Below are 26,677 nucleotides of genomic sequence, written 5' to 3'. Positions count from 1 at the left end.
AGGAGCACAGCGCCTGCATCCGACCTCTTCTCGTCCTCCTTAAGCAAGATGGGCCTGTGCTTTCCAAGAAGAGAGACATCCATCCATTATGCAGGCACTAATGGGCCTCTGGGCCTCCAGAGCTGCTGGGAGCAGGGCGGGTCTGTGAGGGGGGGCACGCCCACCTGGCCTGGCGGGATTCTCTTCCCATCCCCGCCCCTGCTCTGGGCCACAGGGCCCCGCGGTCTCCGGGTGGTGGCAAGTAGGGCAGAGAGAGCCACCCCAGGGGACAGGCGGCAGTTAGTGAAATGAGCTCAGTGATCTGGGGAGGCTACAGAGCACAGATGGCATCTGCGAACAAGCCGCGTCTTTGCAGTCAGAGCTACTTGGAATTTGGGTGGATTACCTGTGGGAAAACTGGGAAACGTTTTCTCTCTCCCAGATGTGGGACCTCCCAGTGTCTTTCCAGCCCTGGGCTTTCCTCCTGTGGCCCCGGCTGATTCAGAGGCTCCCAAACACCCAACCACGGGGCAAGGAAAACGTGCAGAGAGTTTTTGTGATGCACCCAATGAGTTTGATTTCAGGCCTTTGCCTTGTTCGGAGATTATCCGTCTGACATTTTTGTGATCTTTTTTTAAATGACATGATAGCTCCAGTAGATGATCATTATTTTTATTTTTTACTGTTTAAAAAAAAATTTTTTTTAACGTTGATTCACTTTGGAGAGAGAGACAGAGTGTGAGTGGGGGAGGGGCAGAGAGAGAGAGGGAGACACAGAATCCGAAGCAGGCTCCAGGCTCCGAGTTGTCAGCACAGAGCCCGACGCGGGGCTCCAACTCACAAGCTGTGAGATCATGACCTGAGCCGAAGTCGGACGCTTAACTGATGAGCCACTCAGGTGCGCCCATTATTTTTATTTGTAAATGTGCTTATTTAGCAAAATAAAGTTTGCAGCCTTTTGTTGCTGCTTGGGGGGCGGTGGTCAGGGACATGCAAACAAAAGTCTGTGAATCATGTGTAGCATGAGGACTGGACCCTGGAGGACTCTTACTTTGGGCTTTGGTCACTGGAGGCCCCAGAGGGGGGTGGAGGGGAAGGGGACACAGATGTTCACCCATCTGTGAAAACGGCATTACGACCACACTGCTCCCAGTATGTTCAGGAAACCTGGGGCGGGGGGGGGGTGGGGAGGGGGGGTCTCTTGCATTTTGTTCAATGAACTCTTCCAGTAACAGCACCTGCCCCTTGCCTGCCAGGCATTAGAGCGCCCTGGGTCAAACTGTGGGTCGTGACCCACTCTTGGGTCATGAAATCAATTTAGGAGGGGACTGAGACCAGCATTTCAAAAAGAAAGACCGTGGAGCAGAGCAGAAAATATCAGAGTATATGATGTGTAAACATGGAGTAGGGTAAATATTGATTCATAAGCCTTTTGTTTCATATACATATTTAAATGTATGTGTATATGAATACATATTCAAATATATTGATATATTTAAATGTATGCATATATTCATACATGTTATATTCATATATACACATATATGTGGGTGTGTATAGATTGACAGAGAGATGACAGATATTCTGTGTGGAGGAGTAAATTCCTCACAAGCCCACCCTCCTGCAGATAACATCTACAAACTTACAAATTATGGACAAAATAGCCAAAACCACATCTTGAGGGCCCTGGAGAGTAAACATAAGCAGGTAGGTTTGGGAGTAGCATTAAAACCCACAAGAATCAACCCAAATGGGACAATTTCCCATTTTTGTGGCCTTGCCTTGTAGGCAGCCACATTTGCGGTAAGGGGACAAGGTGGCCAAATTCTAGGAGAAGGCCTATTTTCCCTCTGGACTGAGGAACCAGGAGAAGGAAGCTTGGACAACCACAGTGGTTGGAGAGTGGGGAGGAACCCCATAAAGGAGAGAGCCGGAGAAGGAACCCAAAACATTTTGTGTGTAAACCCCGCCCGAGTTTCTGCCTGACCCCCAAACCACACGTGTGTGTGGCATGTTAAAAGCAGTTTAACCAAGATCTGGGCCCCCATCCAGCACAAGTGTCACAGAGTTTGAAGTTTGAGTCTAGCCAAGTTAATTCTTACTGAAACGAGAACATCAATTCTATTCAAAACAATGTCACAGAGTCCAGAGTTTCTACAACAGAACATCTACGATGTCCAGGATACAATCTGAAATTACTCCGTATATGAAAAGCCAGGAAAATGCAACCCATTCTCAAGAAAAAAGGCAATCAACAGAAACCAACCTTAAGATGACCCAGATATTGGAATGATTAGGTAAGATCTTTAAAATAGCTATTATGACAATATTCAACGAGGTAAAGAAAAGTGTGTCCTAACAAAGAAAAGATAGGATATCTTAATCAGGAGATTTAAAATATAAAAATGAACCAATTGGCAGTAGTATTCATAAGAGTTAAAAAGTAGAAACAATCCAATGTCCATCAACTGATGAGTGGGTCAATGGAAGGTGGTATATTCCTACAATGGAATATTATTTGGCCATTAAAAAGAATGAAGAATTGGTGCAGGCTACCACATGGAAAAACCTTGAAAACACTGTTAAGTGAAAGAAACCAGTTGTAGAGACCACATATTGTATGGTTCCATTTATAAGGAATTTCTAGAGTAGGAAAATCTGTAAAGGCAGAAAGTAGACAAGTAGTTGCCAGGAGCTGGGGAGAAGGAGGACTGGGGAGTGATTGCCAGTGAATATCAGGTTTCTTGTAACGAAATGGGTGTAATGACATTTCTTGGAATGATATAGTAGTGATGATTGTACAATTTTGTGACCATACTAAAAAAGTCTGAATTGTCCATTTAAAATTAAATGAAAGTTTCAGAACTGAAAACCCTAGTATCGGAAATGAAAACAATTTCACTGAGTGGACTCAGAATGAGAAGGGAAAAATAATCCATAAACTTGAAAAGGGATGAATAACAATTTTACAGTCTGAAAGAGAGAGAAGAAAAAGACAATAAAATTAACAGAGCCTCAAGGACACATAAAACAATATCAGAGTTTTAAAAGTTCCAGAGGACAGGAAGAGAACGGGCAAGAAACCTATCTGAAGAAATAATAGCTGAAAACTTCCCACACTTGAAGAAAAACAAACCATAATTTCAAGAAGCCCAGCAAGTCTGAATAGGATCAGTGAAGAAAACTATGTCTGGGGGACATCAGAATCAAACTGGTGAAAACCAGATAAAGGCAACACCTGGAAAGCAGACAGAGAAAAACCATGCATTACACACAAGGGAATCAATATTTGAATGACTGCAGACATCAAAAACCATGGAGACCAGATTACAGTGGAACAACACCTTTAAAGTGTTGAAAGGGAAAACATTATCAAGCCAGATGTCTATATACAGCAAAAGTATGCTTCAAGAAGAAAGATGAAATAAAGGCATTTTATTTATTTTTAATTTTAACGTTTATTTATTTTTGAGACAGAGAGAGTCAGAGCATGAATGGGGGAGGGTCAGAGAGGGAGGGAGACAGAATCTGAAACAGGCTCCAGGCTCTGAGCTGTCAGCACAGAGCCTGACGCGGGGCTCGAACTCACGGACTGTGAGATCATGACCTGAGCTGAAGTCAGATGCTTAACTGACTGAGCCACCCAGGTGCCCTGAAATAAAGGCATTTTAAAAAAAAGGAACTGCCAAAGGAAGCTCTTAAGTCTGAAGGAAAATGAAGTGGGGAAAAAAACCTCAGATCTTCATGAATGAATGAATGGCATCAGAAATAGTAAATACAGGGGCGCATGGGTAGCTCAGTCAGTTAAGTATCCAACTCTTGATTTCGACTTAGGTCATGATCTCATGGTTTGTGAGATTGAGCCCTGTGTCGGGCTGGGGATTCTCTCTCTCCCTCTCTCTGCCCCTCCCTGCCCCTCTTCTGCTCTCTCTCTCTCTCTTATTCTTTCTCTGACCCTCCCCTGCTCTCTTTCTCAAAAATAAATATTTTTTTTTAAAAAGAGAGACCCATAGTAAATATAAAGACATGTCAATGAAAAGTAAATGGTTGGATGGCGCGCCTGGGTGGCTCAGTCGGTTGAGTGTCCGACTTCAGCTCGGGTCATGATCTCACAGTCCGTGAGTTCAACCCCCGCGTCAGGCTCTGTGCTGACAGCTCAGAGCCTGGGGCCTGTTTCAGATTCTGTGTCTCCCTGTCTCTCTGACCCTCCCCCCATTCATACTCTGTCTCTCTCTGTCTCAAAAATAAAATTAAAAAATTAAAATTAAAATTAAAATTTAAAAAAATTAAAAAAAAAAGAAAAGTAAATGGTTGGAAGAGGTGTAACAGGCCAAAAGTAAGTATGATAAGGTTGGCGTGCCTCTATTAATATCATGTAAAATAGGCTTTCAGGACAGAGACTATCACTAGAGCTAAAGAGAGACACCTCCTAACAATGAAAGGGTCGATTCATCAGGAAGACATAACCATAGTAAATGTAAATGTGCCAAATAACATAGCCTCAAAACACATAAAGCAAGACTGACAGCTTTGAAGAGGAGAAAGAGGGGGTGCCTGGCTGACTCAGTTGGTGGAGCATGCAACTCTTGATCTTGGGGCTGTGAGTTTGAGGCCCATGTTGAGTGTGGAGCTTACTTAAAAAAAAATCTTTAGAAAAATAATAAAGGGGAGAAATAGATGATTCCATAATCATACTAGGAGATTTGAACACCCCTCTCTCAGCAATTTATAGAACAGTTAGACCATGAAAAAAATAAGTAATGACAGAAGATCCCAACACATCTTGACCTAATTGATATTTATACATATGAGTTATGATGTAAAATGTATTTCTTACTATGACTCATTTCTAAAAAAAGATTGAAAATCACTCTGCTAGGGAAAACACAGAAGACTAAATCACAGACCCCTAAAATTCAACATCTAGGGGCCCCTGGGTGGCTCAGTCGGTTAAGGGTCTGACTTCAGCTCTGGTCATGATCTCGTGGACTGTGAGTTCGAGCCCCACGTCAGGCTCTATGCTGACAGCTCGGAGCCTGGAGCCTGCTTCAGATTCTGTGTCTCCTTCTCCCTCTTCCCCTCCCCCACTCGTTCCCTGTCTCTGTCGCTGGGTCAGGTGTCCCCACAGGCGACCAGGATGCCATCTGCAGAACAGGCCTTGCTGTGTGCACACTGACACACCCAGTTCCCCAAAGTCCTCAGCTCTGCTGCAAAATCCCTGCCGGGCTGACCTGCCGGGAGAGACAGTTACGGCTGCTCCTTTCTATGCTTCTCATGCAAGTTGCTGGCAAAGTGGAGTCTGCAGAGAATGGAGGACCAGAGAAGGATCCTCTGGTGGGATCCCACTTGACAGGGGCCGGGTCTGCAGCTCTTGGCTGTCTTGACTCCACATCAGAACCTCCAACCAATGCCAGCCTGGGTCACCCTAGAGCCCCAAACTGGGGACAAAAAAGACACAACCAGCACTGGGGGGGGGGGGGTTTCAAGCACACCTCAAAGTTTTCCCCTTCCACCAGCTGTCTGGTCCGTAGGACAGGTGACCGGAGCACAGATTCTCTTCGTGCCCATTAGTCGAGTGCTGTCGTGTGTGCGGACATCCCTGGCGTGTCCACACTGCTCACCTCCGTCCCCTTCTATGCTCCAGCCACGGAGAGTTATCGGTAGCTCCTTCGAGCATAGCAGGCTGCCGTGTGCCTTTGGGTACCGCTCTTCCCGCACCCATGAACTCTCTTCCTCCATGGCAACTCTAGTCCTTGCCCTCTGGCCCAGACGGCTGCCCCATGAAACTCTCTGCCACCCCACCCCATCACACAGAATGAATCCTTCCCCTCTCTGGGTCACCTCTGCCAACAGAGAAGTTCTGAGAAGCTCACTTAACACATGGCATTGTGGTCACCAGTTTCTCAACTCTAGGACACACGGTTTTGCTTTTGAAGGTTCCAGATATAAGGCTGAATTTTCTATTCAGTGTGCACCTCACATGTAGACATGCTCCTTTCCCCCCCGGGGGAAAGCTGCTGTGAAATCAAAGGCAGGTCTCATAAGTGGGGTGACTCAGCTCCCTCACCTGACTTGCCTCCGTGACCCCAAAAGCTTGATGCAGTCTGAGCTTTGGCAAATACTTGCTGGGTCCAAGTTTGAACTCAATGCAAGTATTTCTTGAGGGCTGCCCCTCAAGGAAATTCGTGTGCTCTGCAAAATGGAGGGATTGGGATAACAAAGTAAAGTTCCTGTCCTCGAGAGGGTCAACACTGCGTATGTGAACAGGGTGCTCCGAAGGAACGAAGCCCACGGTGGCACCACATAAAACCACCTGCAACAGCACCTTGACCTGGACTAAGGGGCTTTGTATTTGAGGGATTTTTTGTGATTTTTTTTTGAATAAAGTTTTACAATTTGTAAATGTCTTGCATTTTCTTTACCAATTCTACGGAGAACCCTAACCGCCATTCTGTGTCTCATTTTATAGAGAAAGGAACTAAGCCTCAAAGAAGGAAAGAGTCTTACCCAAGGTCAACAACTAGAAAGTGCCAGAACCAGCTCAAAAGTGCCAGACCAGCTAGAAAGTACTGGAATCAGGAACAGTCACCCAGCTGTTCTCATTCCCTGACTCCTGCTCTCTCTCAGCCAGAGAAAACTCGGCTCAGTGGAACCTACCTCTTCTCTTTAAAATAGAAACCATGTAGCCCACTCTCCAGCCGAAGTCTAATCTCTCCTCTGTGAAATAAGAAGGAAACTCTGAAGTTTCTCCCTATGCCTTCTCCTCACACGGTCACCATGGCAATGGGAAAATATTATGCGGTGGAGGAATTGTGGGAATATGAATCAGCAGAACCAGCACAAGGCCCTTGGAAAACTGTGATTCCCAGTGGACATGCTTCACGTTCAGAGTAAACACTCCAACATGATAGATTGCACTTTGCCTCCTGTAGAAACTCCACGGCCAGCTCACTCCATTAGCGACAGACCCGCTGTCTCCACGCAAGCACTGGCCTCCTCCTCTCTTTATAAGAAAAGGCTTTGGCCATTTGTGAGCATGATTGCTGCTTGGCAACACAGGGCTGTGGGTATCTGCTGGCTTCGCTGAATTTTAAACATTTTTCCGTGCCAAGTGGAACAAATTATTGATGTTGATCTGGGTGGATGTTTAACGTCGTCCAGTGTAATTTCAATGGTGAAGAGTTCACACCCGGCTTTTAAGTCTAGGATAATGAAGCTATTAATCAAGCATTAAATAATTGTAGACGGTAATGACCGCCTCATCCGGCTGTTGCTAAGTCTCCCTGAAATTCTCAATCAATGGGTGATAAAAAAAGACTGATTCAGTTCCTCTAGATAATTGCACATAGAATTGCCATGTGATCCAGTCATTCCATTTCTGGCTGTATACTCAACACAGTTGAAAGAAGGAGCTAGAACAGCTATCTGTATGCCTATGTCCATAGCAGCATTCCTTATGAGAGCCAACAGGTGGAAACAGCCCAAGTGTCCATTGACAGGCGAATGCATAAACAAGAGATGGCATACTCATAAAATGGAATGTTATCCAGCCTTAAAAAGTAGGGAAATGCCACAAGAACACGAATTCAAAGGGATACACGCACCCCTACGCTTACAGCAGCACTATCTACAATAACCAAATTATGGAAGCAGCCCAAGTGTCCATCGACTGATGAGCGGATAAAGAAGATGTGGTATAGATATGCAATAGACTATTACTCAGCCAGAAGAAAGAATGAAATCTTGCCATTTGCAACGACACAGAGGGAGCTAGAACGTACAATGCTAAGTGAATTAAGTCAGTCGGCGAAAGGTAAGCACCCTATGATCTTACTCATATGTGCAATTTTTAAGAAACAAAACAAATGAGTGAAAGAAAGAAAGAAAGAAAGAAAGAAAGAAAGAAAGAAAGAAGGAAGGGAGGGGACAGAGACAAACCAAGAAACAGACTCATTACTGTAGAGAAAAAACAGGTGGTTACCAAGGGTGGGGGGATGGAGATTAAGGAGGGCACTTGCGATGAGCACTGAGTAATGTACAGAATTGTTGAATCACTATATTGTACACCTGAAACTAAAATAAATATATTGGAATTAAAATAAGAAACTTTAAAAACAAAGTAAGGAAATTCTGGTACTTACAGGGAAGAATAAACCTTTCTTCCTCTAGAAGAAAAATTAAAAAAGTAAGGAAATTCCAATTCCTGCTACAACATGGATGAAACTTGAGGACATTACGCTAAGTGAAGTCACAAGAGATAGTCACATAAGCCAGTCACAAAAAAGACAAATACTGTATGATTCACTGCATGCTGTCCCTAGAGTCGTCAGATTCATAGAGACACAAGGTAGAAGGGTGGTTTCCATGGGCTGGGGGAGGGGAGATACAGAGTTAACGCTCAGTGAAGATAAAGCTGCTGTTTTTGCAAAATGAAGGGTTGTGGAGACGGACGGTGCTGACCCGTTGACGGCTGCACAACAGTGGAAATGTGCTTAGGGCCCCTGAACTGTGCACTTCAAATGGTTGAAATGGTAGATTTTCTGTTCTATGTATTTTATCACAATAAAAAAACAAACAAACGAACAAAAAAACAGTTGAGGAGCGGGTAAGGCAGCACCTTGGGCGTCCCCGAACACGACACAGACCTACTGCTGGCCAAGCCAAGGGTCTGTAAGCACCTTGCGTATTTCACAAGCACGCATACCTCTGTGGCTCTGTGTAGCCCATCCTGCTTCTTCTGCTATATACATGGACTGGAGCACAGGCGGTGACCTCTCTCCTTCTTTCCTCCCTCAGCCACCAAGTAGCACCCCGGCTGTCCCCTCTCTGCACCCGTTTCTCCTGGGAGCGTGGCTCTGGGGGATCCCACCTTACAGCCGTTCATGGGAACTGAGCACACAGTAGGCATCAGCCATTGCTGCGTTCAACCCAATTGCCAGACCTTGACCTATGTGTTGTTAGAAGTGTTCTTATTCTTCCCAAAGGGGTCAGTTGTTGTCTACGGCCATACCACCCTGAACGCGCCTGATCTCGTCTGATCTCGGAAGCTAAGCAGGGTCGGGCCTGGTTAGTACTTGGATGGGAGACCAAAGGGGTCAGTTCTTTCAACCAAGGGAGGGACACTCTAAATGGGACTGTTTATAGTATGGCTCTTTACTCTCCACACAGACACCTTCCCAACCCTAGTGGGTGTCATGGTGAATTTCATGGGTCAACAGGGCTGGGCTAAGGGATGCCCAGTTCGCTGGTAAAAAGTTCTTTCTGGGTACATCTGGGAGGGTGTCTCAGGAAGTGCGTTTGAGTCTGTAGCCTGAGTAAAGATGGTCCTCCCCGGGGTGGGCGGGCACCGTCCAGTCCACTGAGGGCCTGAATGGAACATAAAGGGGGAGGAGGGGCAGATTTGCTCTTTGAGCAGAGACATCATCTTCTCCTGCCCTCGGATACCTGCCCCCTGGTTCTGGAGCTTTTGGGATGCAGATCCTGGCCTGTTGGCCCCAGGTTCTCAGGCCTTTGGACTGGGATTGAATTAGATTCTCCAGCTTGCAGACAGCTCCCTGGGGGACTTCTCCGCCTCCACCAGCAGGTGGGCCGATTCCTAAAAGAAATGTCCTCCTGAAGATCCCTGCCTGTATCCCACTGGTTCCGTTTGTCTGGACAACCCCACTCTGCCATGCTGCTGGTGTCTCTTTTCTCAGGCACAGTGAAAAGCAGGCCAGCCCTCCCCCCCAATGGCCCCACGCGGGTGGTGGGCGTGCATTTGGGTGGCGGGGACTATTCATTAGGCAGAAGGTGCCTCTCAGCCTAGCCACCTGCTGTGGCCCTTTCTACCTGTACTCAGGTGACTTTAGATACGATCGCAGTGGTGTCTTTGCTAATGGGCAACACGGATGCATGCCTTAGGGTTGACATTCACAGAGATGAGGCTTCTAGCGGAACCCCCTTCCCCGCACCCCCCTCCCCCGAGGGTCCCACCCCACAGGGGAGCTGGCGGCAGTGTGTGGGCCTCGGCCGGACTGCCTCACTTCAGATCTCACCTCCCCTCTCCCCCGACACCAGGCTCCCGTTCTTCTTCCCTCCTCAGTACCCGGCTTCCCAGTGGGTAGAGTGGGGGGGGACAGCATGGCTTCTCCTATAAGGGGCCTCACACAAGACCTGGCCCAGAGGGCAGGGACAGCTGCTGTTTTCGTTGTCCAGCGGTGGCAGCCCGGGCTGTGTGCTCCTTGGGGAAAGCGACCAAGAGAAAAGGCTTCTCACTGCGGGAACCAGTGAGGTTTTCTGAACAAGGCCCAACGTGGCGAGCTTAGACCCCGGGGCTTGTGTCAGGTGGGGAGGGGAGACTCCAGGTGGGGAAGACCCCCCCTTGGCCCTAGTGGTGGCTAGGAAAGCACAGGGATAATCAGGGCTGCCCTCTGGCCCCGGCTCCTACTGTCCGTGTGACCTTGGGCGGGTCAGGGGCCTCTTTGAGTTGCTCTTTATTGTCTGTAAAAGTGCAGGACTGTGGAGAGAAGGAAGGGAAGCAGGGAGAGGGAGAGAGGGAGGGGAAGGAGGGGGAGGAGGAAGAGGGGGAGAGAGGGGGAGGAGGGCAAGAGGGGAGGGGGAGGGGCGAAAGACAGCCCTGGAGGTCTCACTGCAAATCCCTGGCTGGGTGGGATTTGGGCCAGTCTCGGCACCCCCACTCCCCAGCTCTCTCCCGCTCAAGGATGTGTTCAAAGCCCTGAGCCGACCGGCAGTTGTAACAAGAAGCAAAGTGCACTCCTGATACCCAAGCCCCGCCTTCCAGGGAGGGCCTCCGTGGGTCAGTGACCTCCCAGAGCCAAAGCCTCCAGGCTGGCCCCGGCCTGGCCCCTCCCTCGCCCAGCAGAGTGGGTGTGGGGATGTGCACCAAGGGCCAGAAGAGGCGTTCCCTCCCCCCCCCTGCCCTGAGCGGCCAGCCCCCATCCCTACCCAGGCTCGCTCTGCTGAGGCTCAGAAAGGTTAAGGAACGTGGCTGGCAAAAGCTAAAAGCAATCCAAACACCGGTACAGCTTAGTGGAGAATCTAGAGAAAACCCCCAGGCACGAGAACAGTAGTGAGAACAGCCACCAAGCTCCCTGGGTGCTCGGTGGAGGCCGGACACTTTCCCAAGTAGCTGCCCGTTATGAGCTCAGTTATCCCCGGACGGGCCCAGGGGTCCTCACCGCCCAGGGGTCCTCACCGCGGGCGCTCCTGTGGGTCCGCCTCCCTCAGCGTCGGAGATCCATCCTGCCCTGCGTCCTCCGTTCCTTCTTATGGCCGAGGGCCGGTCTACGGCGCGAATGCCCTGATCTGTAGATCGATTTTAATGTTGACAGACACGTGGGCGGTTTCCAGTTTGAGGCTTTCATGAACAGGCTGCTGGGAACACTGTCCTTGAGTAAATACGTGCGTTTGTGTCCACTGGGGACGTGGCGGGAGTAGTAGGGGTGTTTTCCCACCCACACATCCTAGGCACATACGCCTACGTCCCGCAGGCCTGTCAGGAGTAGAATTCAGCTTCAGTAGGCAATCTCTTTTCCAAAATGCTCTCACCAGGTTGCAAGTCCCCCAGCGAGGTGTGTGGGTGCCCGCTGCTCCTGCTTTTCCCCAGCCTTTGTATTTACAAACATATAATGTCTAAAATAAGTAAAGCCAGGGGCACCTGAGCGGCTCAGGCATTTCACCGTCCAACTCAGGTCATAATCTCGCCGTTCGTGGGATCGAGCCCCGTGTCGGGCTCTGCGTTGGTAGTGAGGAACCTGCTGGGGATTCTCTCTCTCTGCCTCGCTCTCTGCCCCTCCCCCACTCGAGCTCACTCTCTCTCTCTTTCTCTCTCTCAAAATAAATAAACTTAAATCAATCTATCAGTCAGCCAAGCAGAGCTAATCTACAGCCTTGGGGATCTGGACGGTGCTTGCCTTTGGGGTAGTGCCCGGAGGAGGTCTTAGGGGGACCTCAGATGCTGTAACATTCTGTCTCTTGATCAGGGTACCGGTTTACACAGGTATGTGTTCACTTTGTGAAAAGTCATTAAGCAGGGCACTTACAACTTGCTCACTTTGCTTCATGCACACTAAGTATCGATAAAAAAAAAAAAAAAAAAAAAAAAGGACCCTTAGAAACAGTCCAGGGGCGCCTGGGTGGCTCAGTTGGTTTAAGCGTCCGACTTCGGCTCAGGTCGTGATCTCACAGTTCGTGGGTTCAAGCCCCGTGTCGGGCTCTGTGCGGACAGCTCGGAGCCTAAAGCCTGCTTCGGATTCTGTGTCTCCCTCTCTCTCTGCCCCTCCCCCGCTCACTCTCTGTCTCTCTCTCTGCCCCTCCCCCACAGCCAAGGGCACACACTCTCTCAAAAACAAATAAATAAACATTTAAAAAAATTATCCAGGAGCGCCTGGGTGGCTCAGTTGGTTGAGTGTCCGACTCTTGGTTATGGCTCAGGTCATGATCTTGCAATTCGTGGGTTCGAGCTCTGGGTTCTGTGCGACACTACAGAGCCTGCCTGGGATTCTCTCCCTCTTTCTTTGCCCCTCCTTGATCAAGTGCTCTCTCTCTCTCTTTCTCTCAAAATAAACAAAACAAAACAAAAAACCAATCCCAGGGACCCAGGTGCCATTTTTGCCCCTCTGGTCCAGGCAAAGATGCCAAAGGTCCGGTCACAACCTGATGGTGGGTCCCTTTCCTGGCCCCATCCCCACGTCTGGTCCTGGTCCCTCACGAAGTTCATTCTGCCTGCACGGGCTTTCTCTAAGTGGCCACCGGTTTCCATCTGTGTTACCCCCTCAGGCTGGATCTCTCCCTGCTTGTGTGTGGCTCCCCCAGGTGGGGCGTTGGTCGTGCTGTGACCCTCGGGCAGAGTTTGAACCCCCGCTCTGCGTTTACCCACTGAAGCCAAGGACTGGGTGAGATACTGTTTGCTCAGTCTGAGGAGGGACGTGCGACACCAGCGTGTGGGGACCGTCTGGCCCGGAATAGGTGCCTACTTGACGAGAACAAGATTAGCACTGGCGGCGGGCGGCATGCGTCTGGGGGTTGGGCGGGTTCTGATCCTGTCTTCAAGGCCCCGAAGGTGAGGCGGGGCAGAAAAGCGTGTTTCCTGTTAAAGGAGGCTAGCCGTGTGGAGGAGGGACGGGTGGAGAGCTGTCTTCCATTAGTGAAATGACATAAGAATTAAATTAATAGATGCCTGAAAGTCATTTCCTTTGAACTTTTTAAAACCCTGCACAGTCAGGCCTGACATAAGAGGAGGGTCCCATGCGTCACGTTCTGCAGTCGTTGAGAACAGTGATTTTGGAGATGACGCGGCAATGTGAGAATCGCTCATGACATAATGCTAAGGGCAAGGGACAGGAGACGCCCTCCTGTGGGTGGCTTGCGAGGGCAGTTCTGCCCAAAAACGTGGGGACGGGGGGGGGGGGGGGGGGGGAGGGCAGGGGGGAAATCCCACTGCACCAGCCCCCGGGGTTGCCAAGTGAAGGGACTGTAGGTGGTTTGCGTTTTCTTGTTCTCCATGTAACATCTTTCCGTGGAGGTTTTGTTTCTTACACACGTTCAGAAGTTTGCTTTTTCAAAAAGTGGAATGGTTCAAGCCTCGGCCTGTAGCTGTCGATCCATGAGAGCTCGCAGTGATTTGGGGGCGGCTTCCTCTGGCCTGGCTGCAGGGGAGGCTGGGGGAGGCTCGGCCAGGGCTCCACCCAGCACTGCTGGGCTGGAGACAGTGTTAGGTGAGCGTGTTCCAAACCCACGGGGCCACCTGCCAGCCGCCCACCAGGACAGGCCCTTCCCTCTCTGGCTGAGGTCTGGACTATGATGAAAGGAAGGGTCTAAAGTGCCCACGCCTGGTAGCTGTGGATAGCTGAAAAGGAGCTAACAGTCACAGAAGGTTGTGGAGAGAGAAACGGGACCTCCTGGCCCAGAGCTGCCCTGAAGGATGGTTGAGGTGTGACCCGCAGGAAGTGGCAGAACCTCCAGAAAGCCACAGGGAAGGTGGGCACATGTGGCAGCAGCTAGGCGAGAAGAGGGATGGATCCCAGGGCGAGGTGGGGCCCCGGGGCCACACAGACCAGGCAGAGCTCACCTTGAGCCCCGACCGCCAGGGTGCCCACGGTGTGCACTGAGCTGCATCTGGGGGGCTGAGCGTGGCTCTGGGAGGGCAGGTTCCCCCCAGACACCTGTGTTGGGGGAGGCAGCACCCCTTCCTTCCCTTCCCACTACAACCTGGGTCCTACCTTGACTCTTGGCCCAGTGTTTGTTGCGCAAAGCTGGGGCCACCCGGACCTGACCACACTGCAGTTTGGAGGAATATGAGCCCTTGAAATCTACTACAAAGCTGTAATCATCAAGACAGTGTGGCACTGGCCCAAAAACAGACACATAGACCCATGGAACAGAATAGAGAACCCAGAATTGGACCCACAGGTGTATGGCCAACTGATCTTTGACAAAGCAGGAAAGAGCATCCAATGGAAAAAAGAGAGTCTCTTTAGCAAATGGTGCTGGGAGAACTGGACAGCAACATGCAAAAGAATGAAACTAGACCACTTTCTTACACCAGACACAAAAATAAACTCAAAATGGATGAAAGACCCGCATGTGAGACAGGAAACCATCAAAACCCTCGAGGAGAAAGCAGGAAAAAAAACCTCTCTGACCTCAGCCGCAGCAATCTCTTACTCGACACATCTCCAAAGGCAAGGGAGTTAAAAGCAAAAATGAACTACTGGGACCTCATCAAGATAAAAAGCTTCTGCACTGCAAAGGAAACAATCAACAAAACTAAAAGGCAACCGACGGAATGGGAAAAGATATTTGCAAGTGACATATCGGATAAAGGGCTAGTATCCAAAATCTATAAAGAACTCACCAAACTCCACACCCGAAAAACAAATAATCCAGTGAAGAAATGGGCAGAAGACACGAATAGACACTTTTCCAAAGAAGACATCCGGATGGCCAACAGACACATGAAAAGATGCTCAACGTCACTCATCATCAGGGAAATACAAATCAAAGCCACACTGAGATATCACCTCACACCGGTCAGAGTGGCTAAAATGAACAACTCAGGAAACAACAGATGTTGGCGAGGATATGGAGAAACGGGAACCCTCTTGCACTGTTGGTGGGAATGCAAACCGGTGCAGCCGCCCTGGAAAACTGTGGAGGTGCCTCAAAAAATTAAAAATAGAATTACCCCCTATGACCCAGTATTAGCACTGCTAGGAATTCACCCAAGGGATCCAGGAGTGCTGATACATAGGGGCACATGTACCCCAATGTTTATAGCAGCACTTTCAACAATAGCTAATTATGGAAAAAGCCTAAATGTCCATCAGCGGATGAATGGATAAAGAAGATGTGGTTTATATATACCATGGAATACTACTTGGCAATGAGAAAGAATGAAATCCTGCCATTTGCAGCAACGTGGATGGAACTGGAGGGTGTTACGCTGAGTGAAATAGGTCAGTCAGGGAAGGACAGATATCATATGTTTTCACTCATATATGGATCTTGAGAAACTCAACAGACAACCATGGGGAAGGGGCAGGGAAAAAATAGTTTCAAACAGAGAGGGAGGCAAACCATAAGAGACTCTTAAATACAGAGAACAAACTGAGGGTTGATGGGGGGGGGAGTGAGGGGGAGAGGGGAAAATGGGTGATGGGAATAGAGAAGGGCACTTGTTGGGATGAGCACTGGGTTTTGTATGGAAGCCAATTTGACGATAAATTATATTTAAAAAAAAGAAAACTGAAAAAAAGTAAATAAATCTAAACAGCATGTAAATCACACGTCTTTGCCGCAGCTTTTTGGCTGCTGGGGCCTCTGTACGGTCAGGCTATCAAGATCTATGTGCCCGAGGCACGTCACCCAGGCGAGTGCACACAGCTCTGACCCCTCCGGACCCGCCAGCATTGCCATTAGAGAAGCAACAGCCTAGTAAACTCTAGATTCTTAGAAAACCAGAGTGCCGTGATTTAATGGAGCCTGAGTGGCGCCCGCAATTTCATTGTCACCGGGAGGGAGGGCAAGCTGGAGAGGAGCTGTACAGCCAGAGCTCAGAGACCAAGCCTCCTCCGGACTAACCACTCCCCCGCCCTCCTCGGCCTCCCCCAGGAAGCCTCCCAATCGCATGCATAATTTATGAGGAGGAGCCGATGCATATTCATGAGCTCATTGCCTTCCAAGGCCAGTCGCTGTCTGTGAAAAATCCTCCCGTAATGAATTATTGCCTGGGAAGCCGAGGGTTGGGCTCAAGGCAGGCCCCAGTCCCCCAAATTACTACAATCCTTACAATTCCTAAAACTTGCTTTGAAGAAAATGCTCCCAACGGTGCCTACCTTTGGTCTAATGTGGGGGAGACGCAAACAATGAAGCCTCTACCATGGGAACGCCTTAACCCCAAGGCTGCGCAGGTAGGGGTGCACCCATAGCATTTCAGGGAAACTGAGGCAGGTCTCCCCTCACCCCGAGGAAAGACACCCCTGCGTGCACGGCGGGTGGGACTCTGAAGTAAACCCTCCTAAGTGTCTGTTCACATAAGATCAAGAGCCAAAACGCCCTGCTGGCTGGTCACGACCTTTTCTGGGTCTCAGTCTTCCCCATCTGTGGACTGGGTTGGTAATCCCACACTGCATCCGCTCTGAGCCCAGAGAGAGGTCGCCCGGCACCGGCTGGTGGCTGGGTTTGAATGGTGGTGGTGTTTTCTCTTTCTTGGCCGGCCAGAAGATAACCTGCGTCTTACAGCCAGTGGATCCTAGGCTCTGACGAAACACAGGCACACTTTGTTCACAGATACTGACTTTTTATGAGTCGGAAGTCTGTGGCCATCCTGTGTCAAGCAAGCCTTATTGGTGCATATTTCCAACTGCATTTCCTCGCTTCATGTCTCTGTGTCCCACTTTGATAATTCTCCCAATATTCCATTATTCTTTTTTTTAATGTTTATTTATTTATTTGGGGGGAGAGAGAGAACAGGTGTGTGTTTACGAGTCGGGGAGGGGGGGGCAGAGAGAGGGGGAGATAGAGAATCAATCCCAAGCAGGTCCACCCTGTCAGTGCAGAGCCCAACACGGGGCTGGATCTCACCGCCTGAGCCGATATCAAGAGTGGGATGTTCAACCGACTGAGCCACCCAGGCGCCTCCCAATATTTCATTATTCTTATGTTTCTTATATAAGAATCTGTGATCTGTGATCTGTGGTGATCTGTGCTGGGTGATCACCACTCACTGAAAGCTCGGAGGATGGCTAGCATTTTTTAGAAACAAAGTGTTTTTTAATTAAGGGATGCACATAGTTTTCTTAGACATGATGCTATCGCACCCTCATACACAACAGCATAACGTAAAGGTTACTTTTATATGCCCTGGAAACCAAAAAACTCATTTGTCTTGCTGTATTGTGACATTCACGTCGTTGCAGTGGCCTGGCTCGGAACCCACGACACCCCCGCGGTGCACCTGTGCGGTCATATGCCACCGGCGCTCACAGAGATAAAGGGACGTCATGGAGCAGAGCGGGGGCTGCACATAGCAGGTGCTTGACGAACGGGAGTCTACAATTTCCAGTCCTGGAAAGAACGGGCCCCACCTGTCCCAGTTTGCCTGGCGGAGGAATCTGTTCACAAAACCCCTTAGGTCCGCATTTTATTCCACGCGCTTCGTGGCGTTAGAAGCGTCAGTAAGAACCGGTCTAACTGAGACGTGGAGTGGGTGTGCGAGGGCGCCCCGAAGTTTTCCCAAACGAGTCACAACCCAGTTAAAATGTTACTCATGAAACCCAAGACGGTGATTCAGTTCGTACTCCATCTGGCATTTCTTGCTTACAAGCAACTCACATATGACTCAACTTTGATTCTGCTTATTAAACATTAGCCGGCACACGTCCTCATCCCAATAAAAAGCCATCTTGAAAACCTCGCCACAGAGGAGCGCCTGTGCCCCTGAGCGCGACTGCGCGCGTGCGTGTGTGTGTGTGTGTGTGTGTGTGCGCGCGCGCGCACGTGCACAGGCCCGCGCTAGGGGCAAGCTCATCCATGAGGGTCCCAGGCGCTGTGACCTGAGTGTACGGAGGGCTGGCTTTGTTGACATGTGACCTGCGCTGTCGCACAGGGCTACAGGCTTGGTTTAATGTTCTGCTGTCACCACCTGGAGATTCTAGATAATTCTTGAACGGGGGCCTGCACGTTCATTTTGCAGGCCCTGCGAATTTTGTGCTCGGTCTGGGTGGACGTGAGTGTGTGTGTGTGTCTGCACATCTGTGTGGGTCCCAGAGCCCACGCGGCCCGGGGAGGCTGAGCCATAGAGACGAGGTGCACGTGCCCGTGTGGGTGCTGTGGGTGCCCGTGTGGGGACCTGCGGGTGAGGGCCGGAGCAAGTGGACATGGGGGGGTGTGGAGAATCTCACCCGGAAGCACCCGGGACAGGGGCCCATGAGCCACACTGGGAGCCCCAAGATGCAGATTCCAGGGGGCCGGGGGGGGGGGGGTGGGGGTGGGGGGCTCAGAACACACCCTTTCAGCCGGCACCTCCACCCTAGGCGGCTGTAACGACACCCGAGTTTGAGAACCCCTGGCCTTGGGTTCTGGGCACTGAAAAGTGAGGCCATGCTTCTTCAAGGAGAAGCTTAGAACATCACAGAGCTCAAGCCATCTCACCACCCACCCTATTATCTCAAGTTCAGGTTCTTAAAGGAACAGAAGCCTGCCAGGAACACCAACGAACAGATGAGCCCCAAGGCTGCTAACCTCAGGGAACCCCGGCCAGAGGCCTCCCTCGGCTGCCTGGGCCCCCAGCCAAGCAGTGACTCATGCTGGAGCAGGACGGTGTGGCCTTGATGGCCAGCCCTCCCCTCCCACATCCCTGCATCAGCAGGGCAGGGCCGGGGGTGCTACCCCCGTGACATCTCCAATTTATCAGTGTGGGTCACACCGTGGACTCCGCCGCTCCTGGGCACCACTCCCCTGCCCATGTTCCTGGCCTGACATCCCCCACCGAGACCCACCATAAATCAGCAGTGATTGGCTGTGATCAGCAGCGCCACACACCCGCCCCCCCCCCCCATGCCATCAGAGAATGCCGTCTCCAACTGCACAGGGAAGGGTCCTCACTGCACGCTGTGGGAGTCCAGCAGGCGCTGACCCTCGGATTGTTGGCCCCTGGTGACCTCGCCCAGGATAATTCTGTTCCCAAGCTCCATTCCACTGAAAGCGGTCCCAGGGTCAACACGCTGTCCCCTCGCTGAGGGCAACAATGGCTGGGAGAGGGGCTGTTGCTTGCCAGCTGGTGACCTGGGCAGATCACTTGAGCTCTCTGAGCCTCAGTTTTCTCATCTGTGAAATAGCCCCTCCCTGTGCCAACTCTTGGCTGGAGCTTAGCTCCTGCCCCCTGCCTCCTCCCAGCAGCCCCTGCTTGACCCATAGACACACGTCAATGTCCCCACCCCTGTCCCCTAGAGAAGGGCATTGAGCCTCTAATCAGCAACAGTGCAAGTTAGAATTGGGTCCCACAAGCTTTTGCAACCAGGAGAAGCCCCCTGTTTCCCAGGAGGGGAAGTGGCACCACCCTTGAGTGCTTTTTTTCTGTAGCTGCCACTGTGAAGCACCTACTATGTGCTGGGCACTCTGCAGCCCTTCTGCGGGAGCCCTTAAAACCATTACAAGAGGTGGGGGCGCCTGGGTGCTTCGGGCCCCTGGTCAGGCTTCATGCTGACAGCACGGAGCCTGCTTGGGATTCTCTCTCCTCCTCTCTCTCTGCCCCTCCCCTGCTCTCTCTCTCTCAAAGTAAATAAGCTTTTTTAAAAAATGGGGGAAAAAAAAGAAACCATCACAAGAGATGAGGGGAGGTGTCAAAGATAAGAGATGAGGGCTCAGAGAGGTTAGGTGTCTTGCCCAAGGACACACAGCTTTGAAATTTGAGATGGAAACCCAGGGCCTTCGCAGCGACCCTGATGCACAGATACCTCGCCTCTCAGAGCAGGGCCTGGCCAGCCCAGACAAAAGCCTCCAGGGTCCCTCTGCTGTATGAGGCCGTATATCCCCATGCTGCCTCCCTCGGCTTCCCGACACAGCCCCGGTGGCAGGGAGCCCGGTGCCAGCCCTTCTATTATTCACGCCTCCCTTCGGTTGCCAGCAGGGACCTGGCCCAGAGGTCCCAGCTTTGCCAGGAAAGATAAGGAGCCAACACCTGACTCGTCCCCTTCTGAGCTCCGTCTTGATTTCCCAAAGGAACACAAAGGCCTGTCATTCCTGGCCCCGTGCCGGAAGCTGGACCTCATTCTCATGAAAGGAAGATAAACCATTAGCAGGATTAAAACTGGTTAGATTAAAAAAAAAAAAAAAAAAAAAGACCGGTTAGATTTACAGCTTTTCCTTGTGACCACCTGTCCCCTCCTGTAACACTGCGTGGGTTGGAGGGGTGGGTGCCTGCCATCTGCAGGGGTCTGTCGAGGGGTGGGGAGGGCAGGGGAGGCATCGGCTCCCCTGTGGGGTCCGTGGAACACTTCCCTGGGGGTCGGGGGCCGGTGCTACTAGTCCCACGTTAGAGGTGGGGAAACTGAGGCTTGCTTAGACCACTCAGCTGGTGGATGGCTTGGCCGGTGCAGGATGGCAAAGCTGACTCGTCCGTCCTCAAAACAAGACTCGTAAAAAGTGAATTTCTGTGTGCAAACCCTGCCCACCCACACCCGGACCTCTAACTTTATAATTGGCTCGTGCAGGAATTGAAAAGAAAACAAAAAGGCGAGGCCACCAAAGGGAGCCCCGGGAGGTCAGTCTGCAGCCCCTGCACCTCACCCTTCCTCCTCCTCCAGCACGGGGAGCCCCCCACCCCAACCCCTGAGCAGGCCAGGCTGGGAGTCGAGGTGTGGCCTCACCCAGAGTTCACACGGCCACTGTTGGGGGACGCAGGGGGTGGGGGAGGCGACATTCCAGGCTGAGAAGTGCCCCTCTCCCCCTCAGACCCCGCCAAGCTGATGGTGACCATGGCTGCCACAGGGTTAAAGGGATGTCACAAGAAGGGGTGTCTCGTGTCCCCCACCCCCAGGAGTGAGGCTTCAGACATCACCAACAGTAGCCTCTCCCCTACTTCACACATCAGGAAACTGAGGCCCAGAGAGGAAAGGGGTTTGTCTATGAGCCCCAGTGACTCAGGGCAGGGACAAGGAGGGGCTCAGCCTCGGGATGGGGGCAGCAGCCTGCAGGTGAATCCCCACACCTCCGTGCGTTAGCCGTGTGATGATCCACACCCTCTGGGCCCAGCTTTCTTGTCCAGAAAGTGGCCACACCTCGCGGTTGGGGGGACAGAGAAAACAGAGAGGGCGCCCAAAGGGCCTTAGTCCGGTCTCGACCCCAGTGCCTCTGTCATAGAGGCGGCCGGAGGAACAGTGACGAGCAGCCTCGGAGGAGTAACAAAGCTGTTTGTTGAGCACCTACTATGTGTGGTGGGCACAGAGGTGAGTCAGACATACGGGTGCCGCCCTCACCACGGTCACCGTCTAATGAAGGGACACGTGGAGAGATGAGGGCCCCCGCGGGAAAGGAGAGGGTGGAAGGCAAGGCCGGCTTTGCTAGGGATAACGAGGTGCTCTAGGACGGGGACCACAAGGTGAGAAACGGCACGGAGCCCGCAGAGAGTTCTATCTCCCGGCTGCACTTGGGGTGGGGGGGTGGGGGGCTGGCAGACCCCCCAGGGAGGCAGTGCGTGCCGGGCCCAGGGCCTTAGATGTAGCTCTGGTGGAGAAAAATCCCTAAGAGGTCCCACCAGCTGAGGTGTCAGGGACCGGGCCGCAGGGCCGAGAGGGGGGCCCGGGGGGGGCACCTCCCACAGAGGCCTCGATCTTACGACCGCTCGTGCAGTTTCCTGGAAAAATTCTTCCTTCATCCGCATGTTTTAGGGTTTGTTTTCTTATTCAGGCGTCTCTATTTTAAAAAAATCTGTGTGTAAAAAGCGTACGTATTTTTTAATGTGTGGTTTTGAAAGGTAGAAGCAGATTCCTCCTGCAGTCAGGCCCCACCGTGCTTCCTCTCCCAACCGCCCTGCTTACTCCGGGCCGTAAATCACTTTCTTTCTCTTTCTTTTTTTTAATACTTATTTATTTGGGGGGCGAGGAGAGTGTAACGGGGGGAGGGGCAGAGAGCGGGGGACGGAGAATCTGAAGCAGGCTCTACATTGACAGGCTGACAGCACAGACCCCGACACGGGGCTCGAACTCACGATCTGTGAGATCATGACCTGAGCCGAAGTCGGACGCTCAACTAACTGAGCCACCCAGGTGCCCCTCTGTTTTTTGTTTTTTTTTTTTAAGTTTCTTTATTTATTTTGAGAGAGGGAGAGAGAGCGCACGTGAGCATGCACGAGCAAGGGAGGGGCAGAAAGAGAGGGAGGGAGAGAATCCCAAGAAGATTCCATGCTGTCAGCTCAGAGCCCAATGCAGGGATCGAAGTTGTGACCCATGAGATCATGACCTGAGCCGAGATCGAGAGTCAGACGCTTCACCGACTGAGCCACCCGGGCGCCCCCATAAGTCACTTCCGTAGTGGAGGGCTGGGAAACAAAGAGGAGACAGTCGCCCTTGGCACTCGGCAAGCCGCCTTCCAGCAGCCAAAGACCGTTTGGGTTCGCGCTGTGGAGGCCCAGCGGGGACGGCCCTGAGGCAGGCACTGCTTCCCTGGGGAATGCCCCCCTCCCCAGCCCTCAGCAGGCAGCCTTGCCTCTCCGTGGGACCAGGACACTTTCTCCAGGCCTGAAGGTCTATGACCTTGATCCCCACCCTCCTGGCTCCAACCACGATGTTCGGGGAGATGCTCCGTCCTCAGTCCTGCGAGCCCAAAAGCAGAACTGTCATCAGAGGTGTCCCTGCGCATTGGGGGGACTCTTCAGCTGCTGATAAGGAGCAATATTTGGGTGGTGACAATACTTAAAAGATCGCCCGCTGATGATCTGAAATTCGGAGCTAATTGCACGCCTGTGTCCCATCTAGCAGCCCCGGTGTTGGGTACGAGACCCACATGAGTACGTGCCCGTGTGTGTGTTGTCGTCTCAAGACCTGACTTCTGGGAGTCCAGTGATAAGCATCTTCCTGGGTAAGGTCAAGCAAAGCCTCTCGGGGGCTGTGCCTTCGGCGCTGTCTCAAGACAAAAGAACTCGAGCTCCCAGCGCATTCGAACCAAGAGCCGGCTGCTGGCGGGTCCGTTACCACTGCCTCTGGAGGAGCTGCCCCCAGGACGCCACGCGTGATGATCCCGCACGGGCTGGCCCCAGGGCCTTGGGCTTGACGTCTCTTGTCTTCTGCTGCTCAGAACCTCTGGGAATTACCATCCCTCCTTGCTGCCACTTGCTGGTAAAACCCACGTGAGATCTCGTCCCTCCTCTGCTCCAAACCCTCCATGGCTCCCGTCTCACTCAGGGCCAAAACCAGCGTCCCCTCTCAGCCCGCACAAGGGTCCCGCGCTATCTTTCTGCCCCCTCCCCTCGGAGCTCATCTCCCACCCAAACTGACCTCGCTCGTGTTCTTTGGAAACACCAGGGACTCCCACTGCCGGGTGGTGGCACCTGCTGTCTCCTTCCGCCAGGAACGACCTTCCCCCAGATGCATCCAGGACTCACTCTTTGGGTTCACCTCTCTTCCCTGAGTCATAGTCCTCCCTCCATCCTTTTCACCCTCATCACCACAGTTTGGTTGTGTATTCTGTTTCTGGGGCATCAGCCCCGCGAGGAGAGGGACGACGCCTTCTTTGCAGCTGCTCCGTACGTGTTTGCTGAAGGACTGATGGCTCACTACTGCTGCTGCCTGTGCTCCTGTGCTGTCTGAGCAGCAGGACTCACTTGGTAATAGGAAGACCCCCCTGCAAGGCTGTCTCTAGCACACCTGAGCCTCGGCTCTTCCCCAGGCCCTGGATGGCCGTGCTCTCCTGGGCCCCGGTGCCTTCCATGCGCCCTCTGGTCCCGAAGACCCTTCTCTCCCTTGTCACCTCCCATTCATCCCTCAAGACCTGGCTTGGGATCACCTCCTCCTGGAAGCCATCCCTGTAACTCTCGAGCCCTCACACACAGTTCACCGGCCTCTCCTTGTCCATCTGCTAATTTGTCTTTCTGTCCAGCTGTGACAGACCATCCTCTGTGCCCCCAGGACCCAGCAGTGGCCTGGCCAACAGCAGGTGCTCAGGACGTGATTAGCGGTTAAGTGAGCAATTACTTACAGTTTCTTTTCTTTTCTTTTTTCATTCCCCTTCACAGACCCTAGAACTTCACCTGAAACACCTCTAGAGACACCTGCTCTAGACCGGTTCGTTTCACAGACGGGGCAACTGAGGAAGGCGGGAGGCGGGGGAACTAATTCCTGTCCGGCATCTTCTCTGGGCCGGGCACCAGCATCTGGGCAGGGTGACGTCTCCTCTGGCCACCCCCAGCTTCTGTGAGACCCTCGGTGGCTGTCCCTTTCTGGACAGAGGTCACAGCCCCGAACTGAGCCTGTGGCTTGCTAGGACTCTCAGCTTAGCCTGAGTCTTTTCAGAGACAACTGACTTGGTACCTGCATTTCATAGAAAGATTAAAAGGGTTTCTGAATCCAAAAACTTCCCTTTCTGTTTCAAAGGAAAAGCCTGGAGAGCCCAGAGAGGAGAAATCTGGGGGGGGGGGGGTGAGGGGGGGGATCTGAGACCCTCAGACTGTCTCCCTGGGTCCCCAGCCAGAGCCCTGGGAGGCTGCAAGCTTCTGGGGAATCCTGTGTCCGGGCTGAAGATACCAGGCTCTAATCACAAGATCCTTTGAAAGTTACCATTACCATATATGGGGAGGGGGTCTTCGCAGATGTAATTAAATTAAGGATCCTGAGATTGGGGGGGGGGGGGACTATCCTGGATTATCCAGATGGTCCTAAATGCCAAAGTGAGAGTACTTATAAGAGGGAAGCAGACAGAGATCTGAGGCACAGAAGGGGGACCATGTGGCCCCAGAGGCAGGGATGGGAAGGATGCGGCCACAAGTCAAGGAGAATGACCCCAAGCTGGAAGAGGCCAGGGACGGACTCTCCCCCAGTGAGAACGCGGCCCTGCTGACATCTGGGCTTTCACTGCAGTGAGCCTAGTGTCAGACTTTGGGCCTCCCGACCTGTGAGAAAATTAATTTCTGGTTTTTTTTAACCTTTATTTATTTTGAAAGAGAGAGAGTGAGCAGGAGAGGGGCAGAGGGAGAGAGAGAGAGAAAGAGAGGGAATCCCAAGCAGGCTCCTTGCTGTCAGCACCGAGCCCCGTGCGGGGCTTGAACTCACCAACCGTGAGATCATGACATGAGCCAAAATCAAGAGTCGGACGCTTAACTGACTGAGTCACCCAGGCGCCCCGCGACAATTAATTGCCTTTAGTTTTACGCCCCAGGAAATGAACACATGCCACAGCCGGACGGGGCAAGAGAAGGAGGGCTTGGGGGGATAGCCGGAAGCTGCCGGGCTCACTGGGGCTGGGTACACGGCCGTCCTGTCTCAGACCGTGTGGTGCAGTCTACACTCCAGAGATGCCTCGGGGTCCCAGCACGTGGTGGTCCCAGGTGACTCGGCGCAGAGAAACAGCAACAACGGTATCCAGTCCAGCAGTCGTTCAACAAACATTCCCTGATGCGCGGCAGACAAGAAAGGTGTGGTCTCACCCCCCACCCTGCCCTTGACCACATGCACTATTTCATTCATGCTTGGCGGCCATCCTACATGGTATCATCGGCCTCATTTTACACACGAGCAAACAAAGGCCCAGAGAGACTCTTTGCCTTGCAAAGGTCACACAGCGCCGGGTAGCAGAGCTCAACGGCCCGTGTCCCTCTCTCTGATTCCCCAGCCACAATCCCGTGCCTGCCTCTTGCCTGCTGCCCCGAGTGGCCCTGGGCACAGTGACAGAGCGAGCGAAGAGCCTGGCATTCCTGCCCGCTGCAGCACCCGTACCCTGCACCAGAGTCTGGGGTCCCCTGGGGGAAAGACCCACCTTTCCCAGATGATAGGCTCAACTGAACATCCAGGGCCGTCAGGGCAGGCTCCGTGCGTTTCTCCCGCTGGGCTCCAGAGAGACCATGCAAGGTTCCCTGCGGGGCAGCCCGATGAGCCTTATCTGGAGGTGGATTTGTTTTCCACTCGTGATGACCCGATCGTGTTCCCTCACCTCCTGCCTGGCTCCTGGCTCAGCTCCTGGCTCAGGTTCCAGCTACACAATCAGCCTGACCATCGGCACCTCGGCCAGGCCCCAGGCTCCCGCCCAAGCTCACGGGAGGATGCTCCTGGCCTATTTCCAGAGCTCTCCATTGACAGACAGAAGCTTGTGAGTCCAGGAAGGGCAACGTGACCAGCCTCGAGCATAGTCAAAAGGAGGAGGCCAAATAACTTACGATAAGAACAACGTGCAGGTGTCTCTCACCGGAAACCTGAATGACAGGCCAGGCTTATCTTCCCAGAGCGTGCGGGCTGGACCCCTGCCTCATCTGCCTCTCCCCGGGGTTTGTGCGGACACGGCCGGGTCACGTGGCCTGCCCAGCCCGGCAGCTGGGGAAGGAATCACCCAGGGCCCGGCCAGTGTCAGCCAGCACGTTCTCTGATGAGGTCTGTCCTTTTCTAAATGGGCTTGGAATTTGCAGAAACCTCCACGTTTCCAGCATCCTCCGAGTCCCCTCCCTCACGCCAGCCCTCAGAGGAAACACGTGCTGGGCAGCCCCTCCGCGCCAAGA

The 26,677-nt window shown here is 52.2% G+C and overlaps 1 protein-coding gene across 2 annotated transcripts in view; it reads right to left on the bottom strand.

The window, feature by feature from the left end:
* Positions 1-26,677, bottom strand: part of EML1 (EMAP like 1) — a 185,158-nt gene that overhangs the window by 149,226 nt on the left and 9,255 nt on the right. Inside the window, exon 1 of one of the 2 annotated variants that reach the window (XM_053224927.1) lies at positions 11,174-11,450. The exons of the other annotated variant lie outside the window; for it this stretch is intronic. The gene's annotated coding sequence lies outside the window, so the exon portion shown is untranslated. Of the gene's footprint in view, positions 1-11,173; positions 11,451-26,677 lie in introns of those variants that run through there. 2 annotated transcript variants of the gene reach the window in all.

The sequence above is a fragment of the Acinonyx jubatus genome, chromosome B3, assembly GCF_027475565.1.
Source record: "Acinonyx jubatus isolate Ajub_Pintada_27869175 chromosome B3, VMU_Ajub_asm_v1.0, whole genome shotgun sequence".
Lineage (NCBI taxonomy): Eukaryota > Metazoa > Chordata > Mammalia > Carnivora > Felidae > Acinonyx > Acinonyx jubatus.
The sequence above is the reverse complement of the archived record's forward strand: the minus strand, read 5'-3'. Positions and strand labels throughout refer to the sequence as shown.